The sequence below is a fragment of the Cupressus sempervirens genome, chromosome 4 (assembly GCF_028749045.1).
Source record: "Cupressus sempervirens isolate cs-2001-9-10 chromosome 4, ASM2874904v1, whole genome shotgun sequence".
In the NCBI taxonomy this organism is placed as follows: Eukaryota; Viridiplantae; Streptophyta; class Pinopsida; order Cupressales; family Cupressaceae; genus Cupressus; species Cupressus sempervirens.
Genome location: NC_143121.1, coordinates 432146158 through 432171834, shown reverse-complemented (window position 1 = coordinate 432171834; position 25677 = coordinate 432146158). Strand labels below are relative to the sequence as shown.

Below are 25677 nucleotides of genomic sequence, written 5' to 3'. Positions count from 1 at the left end.
TCAACAACTAAAAAATGGACATTAAAATTAAACTAATGTATCAAATTTTAAACTTAAAAAAATTAAATTAAATTAAATAGGGATAAACTTCATCTATTTCTACCCATTTTATCAATTTACATTATCTTTTAATTTTGAACACAAATACCACTTTTAAGCCATGTTGAAGTTTAACAAATTTGGTGTTGTTAGCCTTTTTCCTTCATAAAAGGGTGGCACGAGTTTGCACTTTTACCTACCAACATATCAAAGACCATAACCAAGAACACGACATAAAAAAGAGAAAAACCCCTATGAGTTAGATAGTCATAAATAATCTTATAATCCAACTTCACACATGATGCAAGACCAAAGAGCTCAATTATTTCTATTTGAATCAAGTAGAGATGTTCCTTGAACATCTAACACAATTCCCAAGATCGTGTGTCATATTTACTAAATGATCTAGGATATAACATCTATTCTTGCATAAAATTCTTCAAAATTGGACAACAAGGAAAGCATAGTCATGAAACATATAATAGAAGACATTATTGTGGTACACATATCTACTATAAAACTTTAATTGACACAAATTACATAGATATTTTGAATATTCCCTCCAAGGAACAACACTACAAACTTTAACGAGGAAAAATTCAGAGAGAATTTATTGGACCATTCCTAATAGGCAATATAATTGCCAACAAATCACACTCTTCATGTCATTTGTGGAAACACTAGGAACCTAAAAATATAGAATTTCCACATTCTTGAGGAACATATAATCTACATGTCAAACTAAAATGATATATAATCAAATAGGAAGAGTGCAAAATATTCTTCTAGGTAGTTTCTAGAGTGCTTCTTTGAAAACACACACTTCGATATTCTATAATGATTAAAAAAATACCTCAATTGTTCATCAAAAACATTATGCTATTCATGCTATTGTAATATTTCTAATCCCCTTCTTAACAATATCATTCTTCTAACCCTCATCTGAATTGTGACTCTAATCATTAACACATGCATATCATTCTTACTTTAACACTTTTGTTTAGCCAATAATAATATTACACAAACACCACAACATAGAGAAAACCAATACAAGTTTATACCACCTATAGTACCTCAATACCAGAGTAAAAATACATATAGTACACCAATTTGCATTTTAACAACCATATCGTTTCTTTTATGTAGAATAACTAGAACTATTATAAATAGACCAACCATGATGAAAACAAATATTTTAAAAAACTATATATGTAAAGGTTTTTGGTACACAAATATATGATTAAGGAAGGGTACTCCCCCTCTTACCACAAATACACACAACAAAATAGAGAAATAGCAACAAATTGCAAGAACATGAAACTTGTTTAGAACTATTATCTCTAATACAATGGAATTACAACATTAAAAAATGTGACATGAAAAACCACATGGGAACTTTGCTTACAATATTCTACAAGCTAGAGCTACTATATCATGGACCCCTAGAACTGACTTAGACAATCCTACATGCCTTATTTTTATCAGCAATTTTTAATCGCCCAAGAAGGCTCTAGAAATCTTAACCCTAAAATTTGAGGTTGATCATCCCTAAGATATTATTATTCATATTTTTCTAGATTAGAACAAGCCCCAACAAATTTCATAAATCCAAAGAAAATTTGAAGGAATTTCATTTTCTTGTATTTAAGGTAGCACAATTTTAGAGACCATAACACATCACCAATTGTCTCAATAGGATATTATAACCCCATTTCAGAAATGACACGAACTCCACTATAATGCTCAACTTGTGAAAGATCTAGTCATTTGATGTTTTACCCCTTTTTAGAGCCTTTAAATCCTTAAAAGTTGACTTCAAAATTTATGTATCCTACTACTAATGCACAAAAAAAAAAATCTTCAAAACCAAACTTGATCTTGCAATGAAACTTTAATGGTAGATTGATGTATCTAAATGGAATCTCCAAGTAATAAATAGGTGTTATCATAACATAGCATCATGACTCATAGTTTAACCTTCCGATAAATAGGTGTTATCATTTATTCATTTATCCTACTCATTTATTTACTAACCATATCTTACTCATTTATTCACATAAATAGGTGTTATCATAAACATAGCATCATGACTCATAGTTTAACCGTTCGATAGAATAACAAAATTTAATTCATACTATAACACATCTTTTACTCAATCAATATTTGGTAACATGCTAAAAATACTACATCAATGAAATCCAAATAATTGATTTACCTATTATCAAATCAGTATGAATGCATCATAAACTCATCATGTAACACCACTTCAACAATCTCTTAATCAATTGTGCCAATAATCTCATCATTAATCAGTTATGCCAAAAAAAGGGATTCCATAATATTGGAGATCTTTGGGATTGCCATACTATGTATTTGCTATCATGATAGTCTATTAATATTAATCTATAAGTACAATTAACATAAAGTCTTTTTCATATTTAATCAATCTTTAGTATTGTTGTAAATGAGTATGAAACTATGCATCCCTATTTAGTGTAGCTACTACAAGGATTGAATGATTGAATGAAATACTTTAATAATGTTTAGGAGGCCAAAGCAGTCTATATGAATCCCTAGAAAAAGAAAACACCCCAAAATGGGGTGATAGAACATCTGACCCTTTGTAGCTTCTTTAAATCTCCTTTTCGACAATGAATTTTGATCGCTAAGTCTAATGTCATGTCTAGGTATATGTTTCCTTAAAATAACTACCTACATTATCTACTTCTAAAATCTCCTTATAGTTGGAGCGATTGGAGTGAATATTGTTCTATATTGGGATCTCCTTGATAGAATGTCACTTTGTCTCTACAAATCCCATGTTGTAAAATAAATATATTCTCTCCTCTCATTCTTCCTTGGTATCGTCCATCTACTTGTTTCATGTAATTAAAAAATGTTTTATTAAAGCCCTAAAAGTGAAACTTCTTGGTGAGTGTCATTGTGATTATTAAAAATAGATTACATTATATCTCCAAATGTGGAAAAAAATGGCATGTCTAACTCTATCAAAAATGATATGAACACATAACCCCAAGGGTTTCTTTCCAATTAATTTTATGTTCAAAGATAGTTGGTAAATCATTATAATCTAAAACCATTTTGTCTCCTCCAATTGATCATGGTTATCATCATAATAGTTTCTACATTTTCCTTTAATAAAGGTATATTTACAACTATTTGCTAGTTTTCCCTTTAAGTCAAATTGCAAGTTTGATGACAAATATAGGTAAGCTATCTGCTCAAATATAGATATCAAAAGTGAATTTAATTGCTTAGAAGATTTTATATTGTAACTTCCCTCAAACATATGATAGCCCAACCACTTTATTGTCCATTCTATCAAAGGGCTGAAAACATACTAAACATATGTATAAGCTTGTCAAGAAACAATGGTTTTTAATTGATTACTTGGAATAATTTATATGGAAAACTGCATACAGTTTATTTTCCCTCTAATCTAGGAATACCTCTTGGCTTTGTTATATTATTGCATATCTTGTGTTTTCTTATTGCTTTGTTCATTGCGAGTGAGCGTTCAAGCATAAACAAAAGGTACAACAGAGAAAAATGCATTGCAAGGATTACTAGGTATTTTGTTGGATCTCTATAACACTTGGATTTGGAACTAAAACGAACATCTCATGTGTTTGGCTTGAGTGCTTTTACATGCTTTCATAGATTCACACTTCATTTGGTGCTCTAAAATTGGATCTAGATTTGCTTTCATGCATATATGTTTCACATAGTAATTAGGCCCTATGAACACTATTTGGGAGATCTTGAGAGACTAAGCTTCATTCGCTTGCTTTACATGCGAAGCTCCTCTTGACGACGGATCCCCTTGTAGGTAGGGAAGGATATTTTTTATTGTCTCACTATTCCACTTGGGTTTGTCCTCAACATCCACTAGTACTTTCTCTTTTGAGACTGGTGGTGTTTGTTGTTGGATTTTCCAAAAAGTTGGTGAGGTGATTTCAAATTAGTGTGTCAAAGAATCTTGTTTGCTATGTTTGGGTAAGGTGAAGAGGTTAGAGGAGTATGCTCTGTTTCCTTTTGGGCACATCAAAAACTTGGAACCCTTAAATCCAAACCAAGTCCTCATGTGGTACAACTTTGTGAGTCTTCTTTGATTAGAGAGGGTTAAACCGTAGTGGACATTCCCTTTATTGGGTCAACCACGTGGATGGTACCTCAAGCGGTAATAGCCATTTTTGACGTGGTAGTAGCAACTGCTATATAAATGTCCTTGTGGGAGAAATCCCCACAGGTGTAGTATTTTGTTGGGTTGTCAGATCTCCTCAGTATCTCCTCAGTAATTCTGATTGATTAAAAATCATAGAAAATTACATAACTTCATTAGACCTTGATAACTAAATAGACTTAATTGTGGAAATCTCCATGGACTTAATGATGGGAAAACTCCATAACTTCACTACGTGAAAATGACAAAATCATGAAAAACTACATAACTTCATTATGTGCAAATGACCTCAAATGGCCTAGACATTGATAACTAAACAGACTTAATCATGGAAACTTCCATAACTTCACTATGTGAAAATGAACACTAAGGACCTTAAACACTATGGACCTTGATAACTAAATGTACTTATCCACGGATACAGTAAAATGGGCTTAAGTCATGGAAAACTTCACAACTTCTCTATGTGAAAATGACCTAGACCTTGATACAATGAACACTATGGACCTTGATAACAAAATGACTCAGATCTTGATTGCTAGGAAGGCAGGAGAATTACATCCCATGTTAGTTGTACTCAAGTTCATTCAAAATTATTTTAAGCTTAAATTAATGTACATACATAACACAACACCTAGTATTAAAAAGTAAATTAGGTGATCATCTTTAATGACACAATAAATGAATTAGTTAGTGATAAATAATGATGAATTAGAATATATGACTAGTGGACTAATCATATTAGATTTTAATAACTATAGATTTATAAGTGACAACATGATTTCCTAGTAAAGGTTTTGAAATTATAGAAATTTATTTTCTATATAAGAGGAATTTTCTTATTAGGGCAATATGAATCATGTGTCCTAGGCTTGCAGTAACATGCATCTCATTACTAGATAACAAGATTGGAAAAATATAGAATAAAATATATAATATCAACTTCTAATATAATTTTGAGAAATCATTTCATTGATGGTATAGTGAAATATATCATATCGAGGATATAATTGTATTTATTGTGATTTCAATATACTAATTGTTTTATCGAGGATATATGTAATAATTCGTATTAGTTTTTTTTAACATGTTTCAACAAGTTAAGGATCACTAACCATATTAATATTTCTTAGAATGGATACAAATTTTAAATGGCAATCACTCATCAAACTACCTGTGCAAGATGTCCCCAATGAAGGAAATGATTTTTCAAGCGCACAACTAGAGTGGACACCTATTGGACATCATAATGCATTTATGGATTTATGTGCTGCTATCCCTCTTGAGAGACTATCTCACTTTTTCAAGGGAGAAGGTCTACTGGATGGTATAGAAACAACGTTCATACGAAAAGAACATAATGTGATGAACTTGACAAACCCTAATAACCAAGCTACCAAGATGTATTCAAGGTTTGTTTAGATTTAGTATAATAATTAAGCATGCAATATTTTAATTTTTTAAACTTTATTGATTATAAATTGGTATAAATATATTTGTACATGTATATACAGATATCAATGTGCATTTGGACCGAATGATAATAGAAGAAAATGCCAAACAAATATGCAAAGGTTACCAAGGTTTGCAAAGAAAAGGAGTTGTAAAACACACTTTTGTGTTAGAGTTATGTATGGAAGACCAGATATTGCCATCATTACTTATAATGAGTTTAGTCATCAAGATGCTAATGGTGAATTTTGTCATGGAAAGGATGACCCTTCTGGGGATCCAAGGAGTATGGTTGCACCGAGATTGTCAAATGAATATAAATCTGATATTGAGTCATTGTTATTGATGGGTGTGGGGGTTTCCACAATATGTGAGCAACATTATTTGGATCCTATTCTTACGAAGTTAATGAATAAGAGGGACACATTTCTACTAAGAAAAGATGTAATGAATGCATGCAATAGGGTGCGTTCCCTTCGATCACAAAAAAATGAAAATGATGCCAAAAGTGTAAGTTTATGGCATGCAAAGGAGAAAGACAACTTCTTCTACTATAAAACACCCAATAGTGGAGAAAACATTCAATTTATCATAGGTATTCAAACACCATGGATGTGAGAGATGATGGTGAGATATTCACATAACTCTATTATAGCAATGGATTCCACTTTTTCAACAAACAAATATGCTGTGAGTTTACCAATGTCAACTATATTAATATATTTTAGTTTAGTTCATCTAAAATTTATCTAAAATCTTAATTTATTGATTTCTTCATGTGCAGTATGAGTTATATTCATTACTTGTATTTGATGAACAAGAGGTCGACATACCTATTGCATGGGCCATATCTTCAAGAAATAAAATTGATGATATACATGGGTGGCTAGCAGAAGTTAACAAAAGAGGCAAGCAATGTAAAGATGATTGGCAAGTCAATGCATTCATGACCGATGACGCTAGTGCTGAGATTGAAGCAATTAGGTTTGATTATCCTCCAATTATATTTGATATATAGGTTTTCAAACTATACATTTCATTATTTAAACATATAATTTTAGTTTAATAGCTGATTGTGTTTGAATGCTACTTATTAATGCTTATAATGTAACTTGTAGATCATCCTTCAATTGTCGAGTACTTTTATGTATCTGGCACGTACGTAGGGCATGGTTGAAGAATGTCTACAAGTGAGTCATTTCTACTTAAAATACATGTAAAGTTATATTTTTTAACATCATAGCTTGATATTATCTTTTTTATTATAGGTTTGTAAGCAATAATGATGTTGCAACAAATATGTTCACTAGACTAGGTGAGATAATGTATGTCATAAGTGATGATGGAGATGTCACTACTCATCTAATAAAAGAATTTATGGATGAATTCAAAGAACAAAAAGAGTTTATTCATTACTTTAGAAAGACTTGGTGTCATGATGAGAGACGCATTGGTAAGATCATATACATTATTCATTACATTATATTTTTATTTTTATTACTTGGTTCTTTTATTATATATATGCTAAGACATTATCATATTTTTGTCATAGAAATGTGGGCAAAAAACTTTAGAGGTTTCTCTCATGAAAATCAAGATACTAATGCTTCCATAGAGTCATACCACATGCACATCAAGAGTCACCACTTGACTGACAGTTCTAGAAAATGCACAAGGAGAATGGATTGGCTCATTCATGTTCTTCTTCACAGGGTAGAGCCATACTATAAAAATAAGAGATACTTGTAGTTATCTGGGTTTCTAACCAACTTCAAAAAGGAAAGATACTACCTAACTTCTTTAGAGAGATCAAAAAGAATAACAGATATAGATTACTACCTATATGACCTTCCTAATACATTTAAAGTTAGAAATCAAACGATTTCAACCAAATGGTATCTTGTAAGAAATTTTGGACCAAATTTGCAAGTGTGTGATTGTGAGTGGGCAAAAAGAGGTAACACATGCAAACATGTGCTGAAGATTTTAGATCTACTAAAGAGAACCAATATAAACCAGCAAGGTCAAGTGGTTGGTAAGTATCATTTGAGAGTTAATTTTAATTATTTATATTATATAGTTGATTATTATATTGTTAAGACCTACTTAAACTGATCTTAAATACAGATGATGTTACTGCATTGGTTGAGGATTACGACAAAGTTGGAGGGAATTTTGGTCATAAAAACTATAACATTGGTAATAAGAATGTGTGTTTACAAGTAAATATTAAATTATTTTATGGATCAAAAAGTTAAGTGATTTTTTTCCAATTGCAGATGGTCTATACCTTCAGAAGATCAAGATGTGCTTGGAGTCAACATTGGTGAAGATGAGAGAACTGGTAAGTTTTAATACCAATTTTTTTCTTAAGAAATATATAGTATTTTAAAATAGTATTTTGACTTTACAATTTTATTTTTTTTACTACAGATTGTGTGAGATCATTTGATACTTCTCATGATGAACTTCAAAATTGCATTGATTATGTAAATTCATTTATCCAAAATTTGTCAACTAGAGAAGAATATGAAAAACAAATATTCATTCAACATGTTGGGAGATTTGGAAATGAGATACATGCATCTCTTGCTTCAAGTTCCAATTTTGAATCAATTCCTGGTTCAGAGAACATGCCTATGAGGTGAAAGAAACCATGGTTTAGCCCAAGCAAAATGTGTAAGCGTCGATTTATTCATAAAAAAAAAAACCTATGACTCAAAACTTAAGTAAAAGAGTTGATGAGCATGAAAATTTTCAATTCCCCTCTATATGCTCTAAAAAGAAAAAGGGAAAAAAAGCCATTAATCGTTCAGGCATAGCAATACAAGGAGAAAAAGTTATTCTGTCACAACAAGGTGAGTACATTTATTTAAAAGTACTTTATTACTTTCAACATATAGCTCAATACTTGTTATTTTTATTTCATATGTTGAACATGTGTTAATATAGGTTTGGTTGATCAAGGAGAATCTCCACGACGTCGATTGCCTTTCTCTACTGATTTGAACCAAACAATAACAGATGACACACAAGTACTAGATGGTAATTTACTCACTACTAACTTTTTTTATTAAAATTGATTACTTAGTTCACATTTATAATTGCATTTAATGCTTTATCAAATAACCAAGATGTAGTTTGTGGAGATCAACCATCAATGCCAAAGGTTATTCATCCTCAAACATTTCAACAAATTTGTGGAGGTAATGGAATTTTGATTTTTCTTACTGTTACATAATGTGATATAGATTATGAGAACAATATTCTCATTTAGAATTTGTTATGATAGAAAAAATAAAAATTTGAAATTATATTTGAGTTTTTAGTTTATAATTTAATTTTATCTAAATGGATGTGTTAAATGTGAATTGTTGTATTAGATGATCAACAAACTAATCAACAATATGGGTTGCCCTTTTCTATTGATCTTAACCAAAACACAACAAGTGGAGATGGTAAGGAAATTATGAAATGATATTCAATTTTCTAAGACCTTATTTTTAAATGAATTTTATAACTAACTCATTCATTTTGTAGGTATTGATGATATCTATATGGAGGATTATGGCCAATAAATTTTAAGACAATCATTAAAGTCTATAAAATTTTATATAAACGTATTCATGAGTATATTTGTACGGACACTTTATATGGCTATTTTATAAAGCCTTATTAATGTTCCAATATGTGGTTAGAGTTTGAATAGCTAAAAGATATAAGGGAAGCCTTTTGGGTTTCTTAACAATTTTAATTTAGGGATTACACTTTACACATCTTGAATATTATGAGTAACGAATGAGGGTTTTCTTTTTGGTTCTTTCCCTCAGGAGCTCTTTTTGAACCAGTTTATTTATTATAATATATGGTGATATTCTACTCTTGTTAAGAAAAATAATAACACTCATTGAAATTAGACCACTAGTATGTACATGGAAATTCCACCTCTTATTTTTTATAACTAGTCAATTACTTTTAATAGGTCATCTCTCTCTCTCTCTCTCTCTCTCTCTCTCTCTCTCTCTCTCTCTCTAAATTAATTAATTAATCTTGAGATAATCATTATAGTTTATCAAACTTTATATAAATGAATTCATGATTATATTTGTATCGACACTTTATATGGTTGTTTTGTAAAGCCTCATTAGTGTTCCAATATGTGGTGAGAGTTTGAGTATCTAGAGGATATAAGGCAAGCCTTTTGGTTTCATCGACAATTTTAGTTTAGCGATTACACTTTGCACATCTTGTATATTATGAGTAATGAATGAGAGTTTTCTTTATGTTTCTTTCCCTCAGGAGCTTTCTTTGAGCCAATTTATTTATTATAATATTTTATGATATTCAATAAGTAGTGTAAAATTGGATCCATTCAATATTCAATAAGTAGTGTAAAATAGTTGTCCAGATACATTATCCAAAATTATGGATGAGGAACACAAATTATATACTGAAGAAATAATCAAATCATAACAAATTGAAGGTAGCTCTCGAGTCTACAAGCAATACAAAGTTATAAGAGTGTATATCTATGAGTTACATTTTTACTCTCTATTTGAAAGTTTTGGGGGAAATTCAACATTAAAAGCAATATGATGAAGTTTTTTATATCACAAATATTAAAACAATAAATATGAAGGATGTATTTAAACAATTAGAGTTTGACATAGAATTGGTAAGACATGATTAAACAATTGAGAGCCATTCAAAAATTGGGCTTAGAGATTCGAGATTCTAATTGAACCCAAGTAACAAAACATAAATGCCACTTGTCGGTTTGAATTTATTCATTATGAAACTATCAAACTAATAAAAAATGAAAAATAATTGAAAAAAGAAACACAACTATTGCAAGTGTTTAAATATAATGAATAAAACACTAAACATTAATTCTAAATATGTAAATAACTTTTAGAAAATAAAATATATATAATTTTATAACGCATTATTTATTGCAATTCTCATTAGTATTTTGCTTAAATAACATTTTCATTATAACATATTAATTTTATTTATATAATAGTTTCAACACTATTAATTTATACCACATTAACAAGGATACTATGCCATTAGTATTCTTCAATAATTAATTATGACAACTAATAAAATATCACCCTTAGTATTCAAGTTAGTCTACAATACTTTTACCTAGTAAGGCAACGGCTATCTAGGTAGGAGGATAGACTGCCCGGATGCCCGCCCTTTCCGTCCTTTCTGACACTACAGTGTCCTTCCTGCAATGATGCCTACACGGACATACTCTGATGTCTTTTCACACTCTTGCAAATATGCCCCCTTTGCCAAATCTGACAGCCACAAACTGGCGGTGAAAAATAAATGTTAGATAATTTTATTTTTTTGCTGCAAGGAAAGAAATGAGGGTGGTGCCCAAAAAACTGGTTGCTCATGTTTTTGAACTTAGATTAGATATTAGGAGTAAGCTATCTATAAAACTTCTATCAAATAAATTTGTGATATTTTGTTGTATGTTAGGCACAATGAAGAAATACACTGTTGGTTTTGTGATGCACAAAGTTTATTTTGTTAAGTTAAAATTCTCTATTTTTTTCCTTGATTCGGTAATGTATTTGATTCATATTCATTTAAACATTTAGGTGTGTGACTTTTGTGATCCAACTTTATAATTTATTTTCTAAATGGCATAATTTTTAGGTTTTAATATTTGAGACATTTACAAATATTTAAAAGGAAATTTTTCATGTTTGAGGTAAATATTAGTTTAATTTTACTAGTTATTGTTCTTAGAAAATATTGTTAGTGCATTTAGATTTGCTTGATGTAATTGCTCATTTGAATCTATATAACAAGGGTCAATAATTGTAAATATATAGTTAGAATTATATTTCAAAATTTTAACAAGATTTATAACATTTACTAAATTTATTTTTATATTTAAAAACAAATGTTACTAAAGTTTGTCAATTATAACATTATTGAATTTAATATTAATTTTTAAATATGTATTAAAAAAATTGTCAACAAATGAGTTTGAAATTATTAATTAATATAAGTTTCAGTTTGAAATAATTAAATTATTTATGTATTTTTAAAAATATAATAAATCTTTTGAATAATTATATATATTTATATATTTAGCTTAAATATATAATAAATTAAATAATATAAATTTAGATTTACATATAACAAAAATATTTTAAGCATGGTTTATTCATAATTTGACATTTGAAATATTTGTGAGTAATTTTTTCAACATAATTATGTTTATTATTATATTATGTAAACTATAAATATAATATGTATTTTAATAAAACTTATAATTTTTTTATTAAAAATAATATAATATAATTATGTATTTTATTATTATATTTGGTAAGTAGGCATTCTTAAGAAAAACTATTCTATTAAAATATTTTTTTCAACATAATTATGTTTATTATTATATTATGTAAAACTATAAATATAATATGTATTTTTTCTTATAAAATTTTTATAATTATGTTTATTATTATATTATTTATTAAGATCAAATTTTTTATAGTTTTAATAAAAAAAATATTTATTAAAATCAAAATTTGTAAGTAGGCATTCTCATTAATTCTATAAATATAATATATTAAAAGTACTAAATCAGTGAACGAACTTAATTGGGCTATAAATATAATAAATCTTGTTTGGCGGCGATCGTATCTTAGCATAAATCTTGTTTGGCGGCGTGTAAATTTTGGTTGGTGCTGGCAATCCCATCTCAGCATAAATTGCTGCCTAAACTCACCACCTTCGTTCCTCTACGCGTCTATACTTTCATTTGTCAGAGTTTGTTGCAGAGTACGACCGCGGGATGTCATGGGCGATGCCTGAACGATGGCATGAGGCATGAGGATGGGGGGGGGGGGGGATACCCAGGTAGTTGATCCTCCTGCCTGGGTAGTCCTTGCCCTCCCTCCTCACGCCTCACGCGACCCAAGACTTTCCTTCTCCCAACATGAAGGTGGCGATGAGCTGGTTGTACGGCCCTTGAGCCAAGTGCTTAAGGAATAGGAAGGCGCATTTTGGGAGGAGCCTTTGGGACTTTGATATTATTTGTTTATTTTATCATCCCTTCCTCTTCCCACGTCATGTCCCACCATGGACATTATTAAAATAGGTTTTATTTCTTATCTACCTTAGTTTAGAGAATTGATGTTATGGGAAAACTATGAAAGGTTCTAAGGAATATTCTTAGGATTAAAATATTGCCTGTAATTGGGAGGGGAATTATTTCCTCAACCATACAATTTTTGGAGGGCTAAAGTCCATCTACAACAAGATTTCACTAAGAGTTTTAATGCATTATCCCCTATGGTCCATTTAATATGATATGAATATGGGTTTTGGGGTGACTTAACTATTATATTCAATTGTTATATTGAAGCCACTTGAAAACATAGGTAACTAAACCTGAAAACTCAAGTACTTGCTCATACTTGTTCTTTGATACAATTCATAAATTTTCTAGCTTACATTTGGACAAGATCCATTATAGCATCTACTAGTGTGGTCCTTATAATGAAACTCTAAATGAAATTTCTTATTCAATTAATTACAATATAGGACTCCTTTATATGAGCAATCACAATTGAATGTATTTTCCATCTGTGGTGCAAAATAATCATGATTATTTCTTTACATGATGCTCTCTCTTTTCTTTCATATATGATTATGATGATGGACAACTTCTCTATTCCAAAGTAAACTAAATGCCAAAAAGAAAAAATGAATTCTTCCAATGCAACTAGAATGTCCATATCCCAATTTCTTCATTCCTAGCACCTAGACCTAACACAAAGCGACTTCTAAAGTTGCTAATTTAGTTTTGAATGCATGCACTTGAGCTTAATAAGACTCTTATTAGGTTGATGGATATGCATAATCAAACTCAAGTTGTAGCTTTAGAAGCCAAAACCTTCATCATTTGATCATTTTAGTTATGTGTGGATGAATGTGTGTATTTGAATGCATGCATATGAATAGTGGATATGTGGATATGCATGTATGTAAGGTTGGCAGTAGGACTTTGAGTAGCTACAACATCATGTACATGCGTATGCATGTGTATACTAAGTATGTGTAGGCATTTAAACACATGTATTCATGTGAGCATGAATGTGATGGGTGAATTATGAAGCTTGACAACATAAACCAACAACTTGACCAACCTAAACTACAAAGCAAGAAACTAACCTAGGACAAAAAACAAAAACTGACATGTACTTGGATAGCACTTAGGGAAAACCAAAAAAACACCTAACCTACCCTAAACTAACCAGAACAACAAATGATCACACAAATCCATTCATTGGATAGTTAAAATAGCTACCCTTCCTCTTTAGGATATAATACTTTACATGCATGAGGGCAGCTAATAAGAAATGGAGTACATACAGTTGTGTGAAGAACTAATGCACTACCTCTTGAAGAACATGAATAAATTGACTCACCTCCACCAATAGATTTTTCTTTCCATTGTCAAGGTGTAGATAAGTGAGTTGATCTTGTTCTTGCTGAACTATACAATCTCCTTCAGCTTTAGCTTCATTTGAACATTCATGCTTGAACACAAACATGACTGGTTTTTCATGGTTGGCCTCCATTCTTGCTAAGTACCTCAAAGGGCAACCCCTGGAAAGAATGAACTCAATGCTCTTTTTGCTACTTTTAGGCTTTTTAACTGCCATTTCGTGTTGATGAGATTCCTCTTTTATATCATTTTGCTGATCAAAGTGAGCTAACTCAGGTGCCTTAGGTGCAATGGGCCAAGACATGGTTGATTCTATTATTTCATCATGCTGATTACTAACTTCTAATTTTGGGAAAGTTGGTCTATCATCTAGATTTAGACAGAATTCCTCCAACTCATCCCAAAATTGGTCTTCCTCCTTACCTTCATCGTTTTGCTAATCAAAATGCTTAGCAGCATGTTTTTCCTCAAAAAAACATACTCTACTCAATCCTTCAGCAACTGAGATATGAGACACATTGGAAGTATTATGCCTTTCAACAAAACAAGGTAGCTCCTTAAAGAAATCAACCTCCAATATGATGGTCTGCTTAGCAACAATCTAAGATTCATTAGGTAACTTTGATATAGTTTCCTTCCTTTCTTTACAAAGAGCTTCTTCAAGTTGTATCTGATGATCCTTCTTATCATTCATACCCTTTAGAATCAAGAACTCTATTTTCACTTTGTACTCTTGTAATTCTTTGTCATGAATTTCATCATGTGTTGGTAATGTTCTCTAAAAATCTTCTTCTTTTGCAGCTGTAGCAGTAGCAACTTTTATCAATTCTTCCTCACAAACTTCCTACAATGTTGCAAGATTGCTTGTAAGGACTGCCTGACTTTTTTGCTCTCCTATAATGACTTCTTCATACTGCTTGCATTTGGCATCAAATTTCTCCTTTTCTTGTGTTTGCATATGCCTTTTATGTGTCTCCAATAGCCCTTCATAGTATTTTCTTTGCTCTTCCATCTCTTCATGGTATTGCTTCTGAATAGCCAACATCTCTTGTTGTTGGTTATGAGCTTGAAAACCAACCTCTTGTTGCTGCATAACTTCACATTGCTCTTCCAAGTAATGCATCTCTTCATGAGGCTACTAGTATCCACATTGATGCTTCCATGATCCTTTAGCAGGGGTGGGTGGGTGGTAAGCATGAGAAGAATGTTTTCCTTCGAATTTTGGCATGAAACCAACAATACAACTATTTTGAGATGACTGAAATTCAAAGAATGGAGGAAGAATTTCATGAAATGGAGGATGGTAATCCATTTTAAGCATTGAATCTACTTAAAACTAGTAGATATGATCTCTAAGTTGCCAGATATGCAAAATAATGACCTCTCAAAGGTCTGCAACCTATTGGATACATATCAAACTAGTAAGAACTATGAGAACTATGACCTTTGTGTCCCACCGGGCATGCCAAATCTATTAAGTATCAGAATTTGCACCCAGTACTGAACTAAAAAAGTTCAGTAATTTTGACCTAACATGGGAATCACTTCACTATGTGGGACATGCAAATGAAGTGAGATCTTCGGGTTTTAGGTCGACACCTATAAAAGATTTAGTGAAATCTCCATCAACTTAATTTAAACTTGTAGGGAAAAAGGAGAGAGATTACTGGAAATAAACCTAAAACCTACAGTTATACTAACAAATGGGTGATACACCAAAAGAGCTATGAAAGTTTAAACACAACTAATAGAGAAGGATTATTCAGCTATTGAAGTACAAACAAAACACTTCTTTCTGTAAAGACTTGCATAAATAATTTACAATAAGGTTTGAGGAATGAATTAGCAAAAGGAGGAATACAGATGCCTCTCTCTTACCAATTTCATCTTTAAAAACACAGATTACAACCTACAAATAGAATTACTTCTCTACAACTAGGTGTTGGGATGAGACAAAAGAATAAGGAACAAGAACAATCCATTAATTGATTTATCAAATCATTCTGATACTACACACAGAATTGCAGAAAGAAAGAAAGTTTAACAATTGACACAAAATAGCATAAACACAAATGTTGTCACCTGTATTAAGCTTTCAAAACTGAATCACAAACTCTACAAATAAAGTTAAGGACATATAAAGTAGTCACATAAACTTCTCTGCATCATCATAACTCTCCCCAAAATGAGTTACAAACTTCACTAAATACCAATCCGACACTTGGGTCGAATGGAGAAATAAAGCCTAGAAATGAGGACTTAGAAACTTCTAAAAATGAAGTTTCATTACTCATAAGACTTTACTAACCCATAACTACCCTCATGACTCATTAGAAATTACCCCAAAACACTCCAACTGATCATAAATACCTTGAAACTGCCAGGGTAAAAACAAATTCGACCCCCAAACTCAATATTCCCTCCTATAAGGACTCCTAATGTTTTCAAGCCAACTCTTTCAATTAAGACCATGAAATATGGAATTAATTCAATTACCCTCTTTTTGCATTTAAAATAGAAAATATATTAAATGACTTATAATTTATCATTTAAATATATTTTCTTTACAATGATATACCTATGCAAAAAGAAAATAACAAAACAAAGACCTTGCATAAAACTTAAGGTATTGAATAAAGTTGAAACCCCCCCCCCCCCTCCCCCCCCGACCCTTCTTCACAATAAAACAAATACTTTAAAAAGGAATTACAATCCCATATAATGCCTGCGAACTTCAAAAAAATATGAAATGTGAAAAAGGGCATAATAAGGTTTCGCAACAATAAACATCACTCATTTCGCATTTTCAATGTGAAGAACTATCGATGAAGAGGAAATACAAGAGTCTACAAGGTTCTTTGTGGTTATTATGAAAGATTTACTGGTTTTCTTGCCGCCATTAGGAAGGATTTTCTGGAAGTTTGAAGATGAAGCCACCATGGAAAACTATTGGAGCTTGGAGCTTTGATATTTTGTTATTTCCTCTGTAGCGAAGGGAAGGTTTAATGATTCCTCTTTTGCTGCTATTGTTGAATCTGTTGAAGCTTCAAACTTTGTCTTCTCTAGAAAGAGAAATTGTATGCATATATGAAATATACATTCCATCTTTCAACATTTTTTTACATAAGGGTTTTTAGTTAAAACTAAATTCTGGAAATTGCCATAAAAACTCAAATGTTTTTTTTTCCTTTCAAAACTTATTTAGCTCAAAAGTTTACTCATGAATCTTGCTATTTAGACATTAAGGGTTTGCTATTTTTTGGGCATCAATGCTGGCCACCATTGTCAAGTCTGCTAGAGCTAGAAATGAAGCTCGAATTTTTGTCTTCTCCAGTAAAAACTGTGAGCATTTGTTTGTGTCTTCCTTAGTCAACTTCCCCTGAGATACATTAGTTGAATGGCTTTGATGCCTTTGTCCTCTTGCTTCCATTGTCGGTTTGTAAGATGACAAATAGAAGGATAGCATGCCACTGAAGATGCTACTACTAAAACCTGGATTCTTTTGTGAACATCAATATATTCATTTGTCTCATCCGCAATTTCTTCTTGCAGAAGCTCTTCAAAAAAATCTTCAAGTGTGATAATACCTATGACCTCTCCTTCTTCAATGTCATTTGGAATCTTTCTCTCTCCAGTGCTCAAGGCATCATGGCCTAGCAAATGTTGTGGCTTATTCAAGTTTGAGTCTATTGTTCTCTTTTTAGATTTTCTTGAGACTTGTCAACAACATAAAGTTGGGGCTTATGTTTTCTAGTCTTGACAACAGCAGCTATGTGACTGCTTCCTTTCTTAAATTCATTTAAGATATCATAAAGTGGCATATCTACTAGAATCCTGGGTATTCTCCTTAGTGACACAACATAGACAAGAGTTTTTGTTTCAACACATACTGTTAGGAGACTCTTTAACCAAAAGAAGTCCTATTATATTCTTAGGGTCTCCAGAGTACACAGGAACCCGACTGTGACCTTGAGCCAAGATCTTCCCCATTGCATCCCAATCTAGCTTAGAATTGACATCCAGAGGAAAAGTTGATTCAATTGGTGTCATGGCCTCCTAGGCAGTCTTCTCAATTAGATCAAGTGCCCCACTTATTATTGTTGTCTTGTCATGTGTAAACTCTCTGTCTTTGCCAGCCTCTTGCCCATGAATTGAAACAAGAGCTTTTAATTGTGCCCTCCATGAGCATATTTCTTGTGGGAAAACCTTGCCAAATGTGAGGACAAAGGTAACAAAGAGAATTAATGCAACAATAGGGTGGAACATCTTATCCAAATATATTGGTAGAACCTTCATGGCTACAACATTACAAAGAAGTAAAGTGACAAGAAGTTGATGTTGTCTCTGGACGATAGGAAAAATAGTAGCATGTAGCTGTGAAAGTCATATATAAGACGTAACTTATGGTTCGTAATGAATCCCAACTGCAATGTCCTATAGTCTTCCTTTGTAGCAACTAACTCTAATTGACATCTCCTAGTATTAGAATTTACTGAGCTAGATTTTTCTTTATGAAGCACCTTAGCCTTTTTTGCTTAGATTTTCATTAAAATCTTTCATAGTTGCTACATATGTTGCATTGAAACCAGGCAATTGATAATGCTTGATCTCCTCTTTTACTCATAAGTAAAGTTTTGTTTTTCACCTTCATGTAGCAAGTTATGCAAACTCTTCATCATATTCTGGAGCAACTGACTAAGTGCTGAATTATCTCATTCCATGATATTTAAAAGAATATTTTATGAGGTTTGAGCATGGGCTCGTGACACTTGAAAACTATTCTTTCATGATTTGTACTTATTCCTTATGAGATTGGCATGCTTGTTTCTAATTATAACAAAAGGTTTCATATCAGAATTAACTTTTTTCATTTAATATTACATTTTCTATTTTTGATATGTATTCAGAATGAGAAAAATATTACATGTGTAGGTACATAATTGTAGGTACTCAGTCATTGCTTGGATCTTTCGAGATCTAACTCTATTTAATCTTGTGTAGGAAGATGAAGATCGGGATCTACCAGACTAAGGGCTGGACTAGGAGCAGCATCAAAGACCACTTAACCAGTCAAAAGCTAAAAAGGCAATGAGTGGTTATCTCTAACTCTACCTTCCTATGTTGTATTTTTCTTGTTCTCAATATGTATGAAAGACAGTAGTTAGACTCTCGACCTGTGTGAGATTCTCATTTCCAACATTTTTCCATTCATTTCATACTTTGTAAAATTGAAAATTGTACATATCAGTTGATGATTTATACAATGAACATTGTATCTCCTTTTGCTCATGATTTCTATATGATTGCAAAATTATGAAATGTAGATGAATAGAAAATGAATGATGTTTTCTTATGCAATGTTACTATGTAAGGTAAAATTCTAGAACGTGTAGAATTTTAGTAACAACTATCAAATACATCCTCCTTATCATCAATACACTTATACCTCCCAAAATACAAAGTCTTCTTCATGGCTATCAACATACACTTATACCTCCCATATCAAACAAGGCATATGGCTTCAATGGAGCCCATACTCAGTGAACAACAAAACCCTCTACAAGAGGAAAATCTCTCAACTTCAATGTTGAGCTCAACTAACCCCTTCACCTAAGGCATCTCTTCCCTCCCAAGGGTAAGTGAAGCCTTCACACCCATATACATTCAACACTAAAAAACAAAGAAAATTTTCAAGAGAAATCCATCACAAAACAATGGCACATACCAAAGATCTCAACACAAACACAACACATGGATTTTAACACAAAATGAGCAATAACAATATCCTTGAGAAAATGCAATGAGAGTTATGGCACGGGCACCAACCTTGGTCCAAGCTAAAGGCAAGAATGAAATTTGTTGCAGAGCTCCCTTCCCTTAGTCCTCCCTCCTTTCAAACCCTAATTGTCTCTAAACTTAGAGAGTGGGTGAGCACCCTACAATTTTGTCACTCCTCCTCTAAAAGACTCTCCAACTGTCTCTTTTTGGAAAAAATAGCTAGCCACTACCTCTTACACCTTTGTCCCTACCAAATATGCCACTTTTGACTAAATGGAAAAATGGGGAGGAACTAATGGGACAACTCAATTTTCGAATTGGTGGAAGAATGTATTAGTGAGGGGGTCCCCTAGGCTAGGTAAGCAATAAAATGGTCAAATTCAAGCTGCTAACATGTTATGCTAACATATGGGTACCTTATTTTCACAAAAATGGCACTTTGGGACCACTTAATGACCCTTAAAAATCTTAGTCAAGTTTGGATTCGAATTTCCATTGATGGTGACCCATCCTATCCTTTCTCCAATTGGGTTTGCTTAATCTTATGAAAGGTAATTAATTTAAGGTTAAGTGTAACCATGACCAAAACCCTAGGTGACATGTCATTAGCACACAAACAATTACAAGTGTCAAGGGACACATTTAAAATACAATATACATCACCATGACATGTCCCTAATGTATTTATGAGATTAGATTTACCACACACATGCAAGCTTACATTTACCAAATAAACACATCACAACGAGGCTTTTGAATCTTCCAAAGATTCGCTTTGGATAAACTATGTCTAATAAGTTTGGACCTTGTTTCGCCCAAATAAATTCAATGGTTCAATTTCCTATAGACGAAAATCGAACATCAATAGCCCAATGAAAAATCATATAAAATGCATCTATATAGGTGCATGACAATTCCATATTAATCATAATCAATTTTTATTTTCTAATCATTTTCATATAAAGCCTTAAAAACATTAAAATATCATAATCTGCATATCGACATTAATATTTCCCTATCATGATCAATTTAATATTTTGAATCACATTATATTCCATTTTCTATTATGGTGATGAAATGTTGAATCTATACTATTAAGTCGACCAATATACAATTTAGTTATGAATACATATCTTAGGTCAAAATCATTAAAATGTAAACATCATGACTAGAATCATTTTAATTTAATGTAGTTTGATTACTAACAATGTCCCATTATCATTATGAGATAAGACACATAATAGGGTGTATCACTTATGTCAGGTAAATCAGGATGGTTGCATAGTCATGTAGTTTTCAAAATCAAGCATAGAATAAATCTGTTACATTTTATTGGGCCATAAAATTTGTCCTCATGAATATCAATATATCCACCTAATACTACTTGCACCATAATTAACTTATTACATTACGCCATATTGAGTTCCACCATGTAGACCCTTATCTAATCTTGATAACAATTTTCATCTATGACTATTAGTAATATCATAAGGGTGGGTGTTGATTCATCTTTCCATAATAACCATTTAATTCAATTATTTTAATAGGTCATAAAATATCACAAACCCATTAACATAGTTTCTAAGTTGTGACACCTCAAGACTTTATTTCGTAGGGTCTTAGCTTATCAACCTAATGTAATTTTGAACATGATAGTTAGCACAACAACTAAAAATATGCATTGGTCTTAATAAGATTCCAGGTTCATTGTTAATCAAGGAATACTTAGATTCTAAAGCCTTCTCACCATCATTCTATTATAAGGTGTATAGTAATAGTCTATAATTCACAAGAGATAGAACATAACATCTCTAAGGATCTCTTATCCTCCTCCTAAGGATCTCTTATCCTTCTCCTTAGGATCTCTTATCCTTCTCCTGGGGATCTTCTATCCTTTTCCTGAGGCTTATCCACCTAGCTGTTAAGCTAACTTAGCAATGTAGGATGTCAATGTCTAATACAATGGTAAGAAAGTATTAGAAAGGTTTTGACTTGATAAAGATTGCAACTCTAACCTTGCAGATTTTAGATCTTTCTTCGGTTCTTTTCTTTGCTCGGCTTTTCTTCCTTGCAATGCTAACAACTTGTCCACCCTTCAAGATCTGTCTCCTTGAGTTCTTCCACTCGTTAGGCCAATGCACTCTATGGTCGTTTGATCAACTCAGAGTCTTGATGCTCTGTGCTTACTCCTCACTGTGTCCTCTTCTTGACACTTCACACTAGCCTTCTCTTGGCTTCTTGACACGACCATGACCTCGGCTTTGATCTCTAACCTATAACTCATTATAAAGAAGTTTTGTTCTACATTTCCCGCTCAAATCTTCCTGCTCATCAATTTGATTTGCTCTAGGAGAACAATATTGTTTTCCCTCCAAATTGTTTCTTCCAGAAACTTCATGATAAGTCCATCAGTATTTGCCTTGAATTGGTTTGCATGGTTTACATAAAATTCTATGACATCTACTCATCATCCTTATCATCCAACTAATTCACAAAATTCACTGTAACAAACTTATCGTTACTGATCTGGCGAATCTTTTGACTTAGCAAATAATGCAGTAACTCGACATCATTGGTTATTTGATGCTTGACATTAACTAGGTTACTCAGCTTCTACTGCATTTACTGATGCTCAGCACCTGAAGAAATTTCCTGAGTTACTCGGCACTTGAACAATCTTATGTTACTCAACACTTGAACTATCCTATGTTACTCGACACTTGAACAATCTTGTGTTACTCGACACCTGAAGGATTGATAAGTAGGAGATTGCTCGACACCTTTTATGTTGCTTGACACCTTCTATGTTACTTGGCACCCAAAGGATTGCTTGGCACACACTGAAGTTGAACTTGCTCAGCTTCAACTAAGAATTTTCTCGGCTCTAACTAGCTTGCTCGGCTCTCACAAATGAACTTAGTCAAGTTCTACAAATGACTTAATTAAACCTTACATCTTTGATGTGTCTTAGTGTGTCCATTCCCTGTGTCTTAGAGTATGTCATCAATAAACTATTTCATCAATGGCTTAGCTGATCCTTATACTTCATTACAACATCATAACTTCAACCTTTCTCTAGGTTCTCTAGTTACATCTTATTGATTGCCTCCTCTTTGTCAATCAACCAATTGGTAGTATTTGGATCACTTAAGCAATTGTCATTCCTGCAAGTAGCAAGTTTGACATCAATGACAAAAAAATGATTGAAAACATTCTTTATCAATTCCATCATTCTTCATTCATGATCTTTTCAATCATTTCCAACAATCTCCCTCATTGGCATTGATGGCAAACCAAACTGATCAATTGATTGAGCTGATCAACTTAGTTACCACCAAAATTATATACCAAATAGAAAACTTATTGTCGTTACATATCTTCCTTCTTGTATCATGTCTCCCTCTTTTGCTGATACAAACTAAATCCTTTGCTCTACTTCTCCCTCTTGACTGCTGCATCCTTACTCTGTATTCTCGATCCTTCCTTCATAGCTACTTGCTGATCAGTTACTTATCTCTTCTGAATCTCTCTCTTTCATTTCTCCTTTCATACATTCTCAGACATCTCCATATCTTTCATTGATTAGTTTCTCATAAATCTCCCTCTTTGACATAAATGCCAAAGATGTAGCATCTTCAACATGTTAAATATAAGCTTTACATCTCATGTTTTCTCCCTCTGTCACCATGCTTGTGACTGATTTGGAGTTTCTGCTCTTGTTGTCATCCTCTGCATCATTCTTCTAATATTTCAATGATCTACTCCTATTGATAAAGGGCAACTTCTTTGTTGCTTTAGACTGCTTGAGTTAGGGGCAATAACCCTAACTTGCCTCTAAGATATTCATAAGTATCCTTGGGCAATGGTTTGGTGAATATATCTGCAATTTGTTCCTTTGTGTGAATGTACTCCATCTTCACTTGTTTTTCTTCCACTAATTCTCTGACATAGTGATACTTGATTGCAATATGCTTGGTTTTTGCATGCATTACTGGATTCTTGGATATGTTTATAGCACTTTTATTATCACAATACAGTATCACAGGTTTGGTTACCTCTTCTTTCATTCCTTTCAATAGATGTTTGAGCCACACAATGTTTGTGCAATTGACTGTTGCTGCCACATATTCTGCTTCTGTAGTGGACTGAGATGTGCATGTTTATTTCTTGCTAGTCCAAGTAACTAGCCTTTTACCTAAGAATAATGCTCCTCCACTTGTGCTTTTCTTGTCATCAATGTTGCCTCCCCAATCTACATTTGTGTATGCATTGAACTCAAACTTCTCATTCTTTTTGTAGTATAGGCCAAAATCATCAGTTCCTTTGAGATACCTCATTATCCTTTTTACTACCATGAGATGATTTTCTCTAGGATTAGCAGAGAATCTAGCCACTATTCCAACTGCTAATGCTATGTCTGGTCTGCTATGTACAACATATTATAGTTTTCCAATCATGGATCTATACATTGTTTGATTGACTTCAGCTGATTCATCATTTTTGGATAGATTATGTCCTATTGCCATTGGTGTGCTGACAGGTTTGGAGTCTTCCAATCCAAACATCTTGAGTATCTCTTTAATGTACTTTGATTGTGTCATGAATATACCATGTTTTAGTTGATGTACTTGCAATCCAACAAAGAACTTGATTTCTCCAAACATACACATCTCACTCATGTTTCATTTTGTCAGCAAAAAATTTGCAAAGCACTTCCTTTCCTCCAAAAATTATGTCATCCACAAAGATTTCAGATACAAGGATATCCTTACCTTCTTCTGATTTGATGTACATGTTGTTGTTATCATCAGTTCTTTCAAATCTTATTTGCACTAGATACTTGTGAAGTCTCTCATACCAAGCTCTAGGGGCTTGCTTTAATCCATATAGAGCCTTGTGCAATTTGCATACCTTATTTTTGTTATTTTCATCAACAAATCCTTCTAGTTTCTCTATGTAGACTTCCTCTTCAAGTATACCATTCAAAAATGTGGACTTAACATCCATTTGATAGACTTTAAATCCTTTGAAGGTTGCCTATGCCAGTAAGGTCCTTACTCCTTCCATTCTGGCAACTGGAGCAAAAGTTTCTCCATAGTCTAGTCCTTCTTCTTGTGCATACCCTTTACAAACTAGCCTTGCCTTGTTCTTTGTGATTTCACCATTCTCATCTAACTTGTTTCTAAACACCCACTTGGTTCCAATCACATTCTTGTCAGCTGGTCTTGAGACTAAGGTCCATGTCTTATTCTTTTCAATTTGTTCTATTTCTTTTTTCATAGCATTGTACCAGTCATCATCTTTTGTGGCTTCACTTATTATTTTTGGTTCCATTTTGCTGAGCAAACATGTCTCACTTCTGAGTCTATTCCTTGTCATTGGTCCTGCCTCTTTGTTCCCAATAATTTGATCTTCAGGATGATGTCTTCTTACATACTTCGCCAATACTGGTTCTTTCCTTGTTTACATGTTGTCTCTTTCAGAATTTGAATCTTCATTTTCATTAGATATGTCTTCATTTCCTTCATTCTGATAGTTCTCATAATCTAAGTGAACATTCTCTGTATTCTATAGCTCAGCTTCTGAATGTGTCTGTTGCTCGACATTCATTGTCTGTGACTCGGTAGATACTGGATTTTGTTGCTGATTGTCATTCTGAGTTGCAACTTCACCATTACTAGGTATACCTTCATAAAAGTATACAAAGGTCTTGTATTCTTCTACT

The 25677-nt window shown here is 32.4% G+C and overlaps 1 pseudogene; it reads right to left on the bottom strand.

Moving 5' to 3' along the window:
* Positions 1 to 17415: 17415 nt before the first annotated feature.
* Positions 17416 to 24760, bottom strand: LOC149561868 (DUF21 domain-containing protein At4g14240 pseudogene; annotated as a pseudogene).
* Positions 24761 to 25677: the final 917 nt, after the last annotated feature.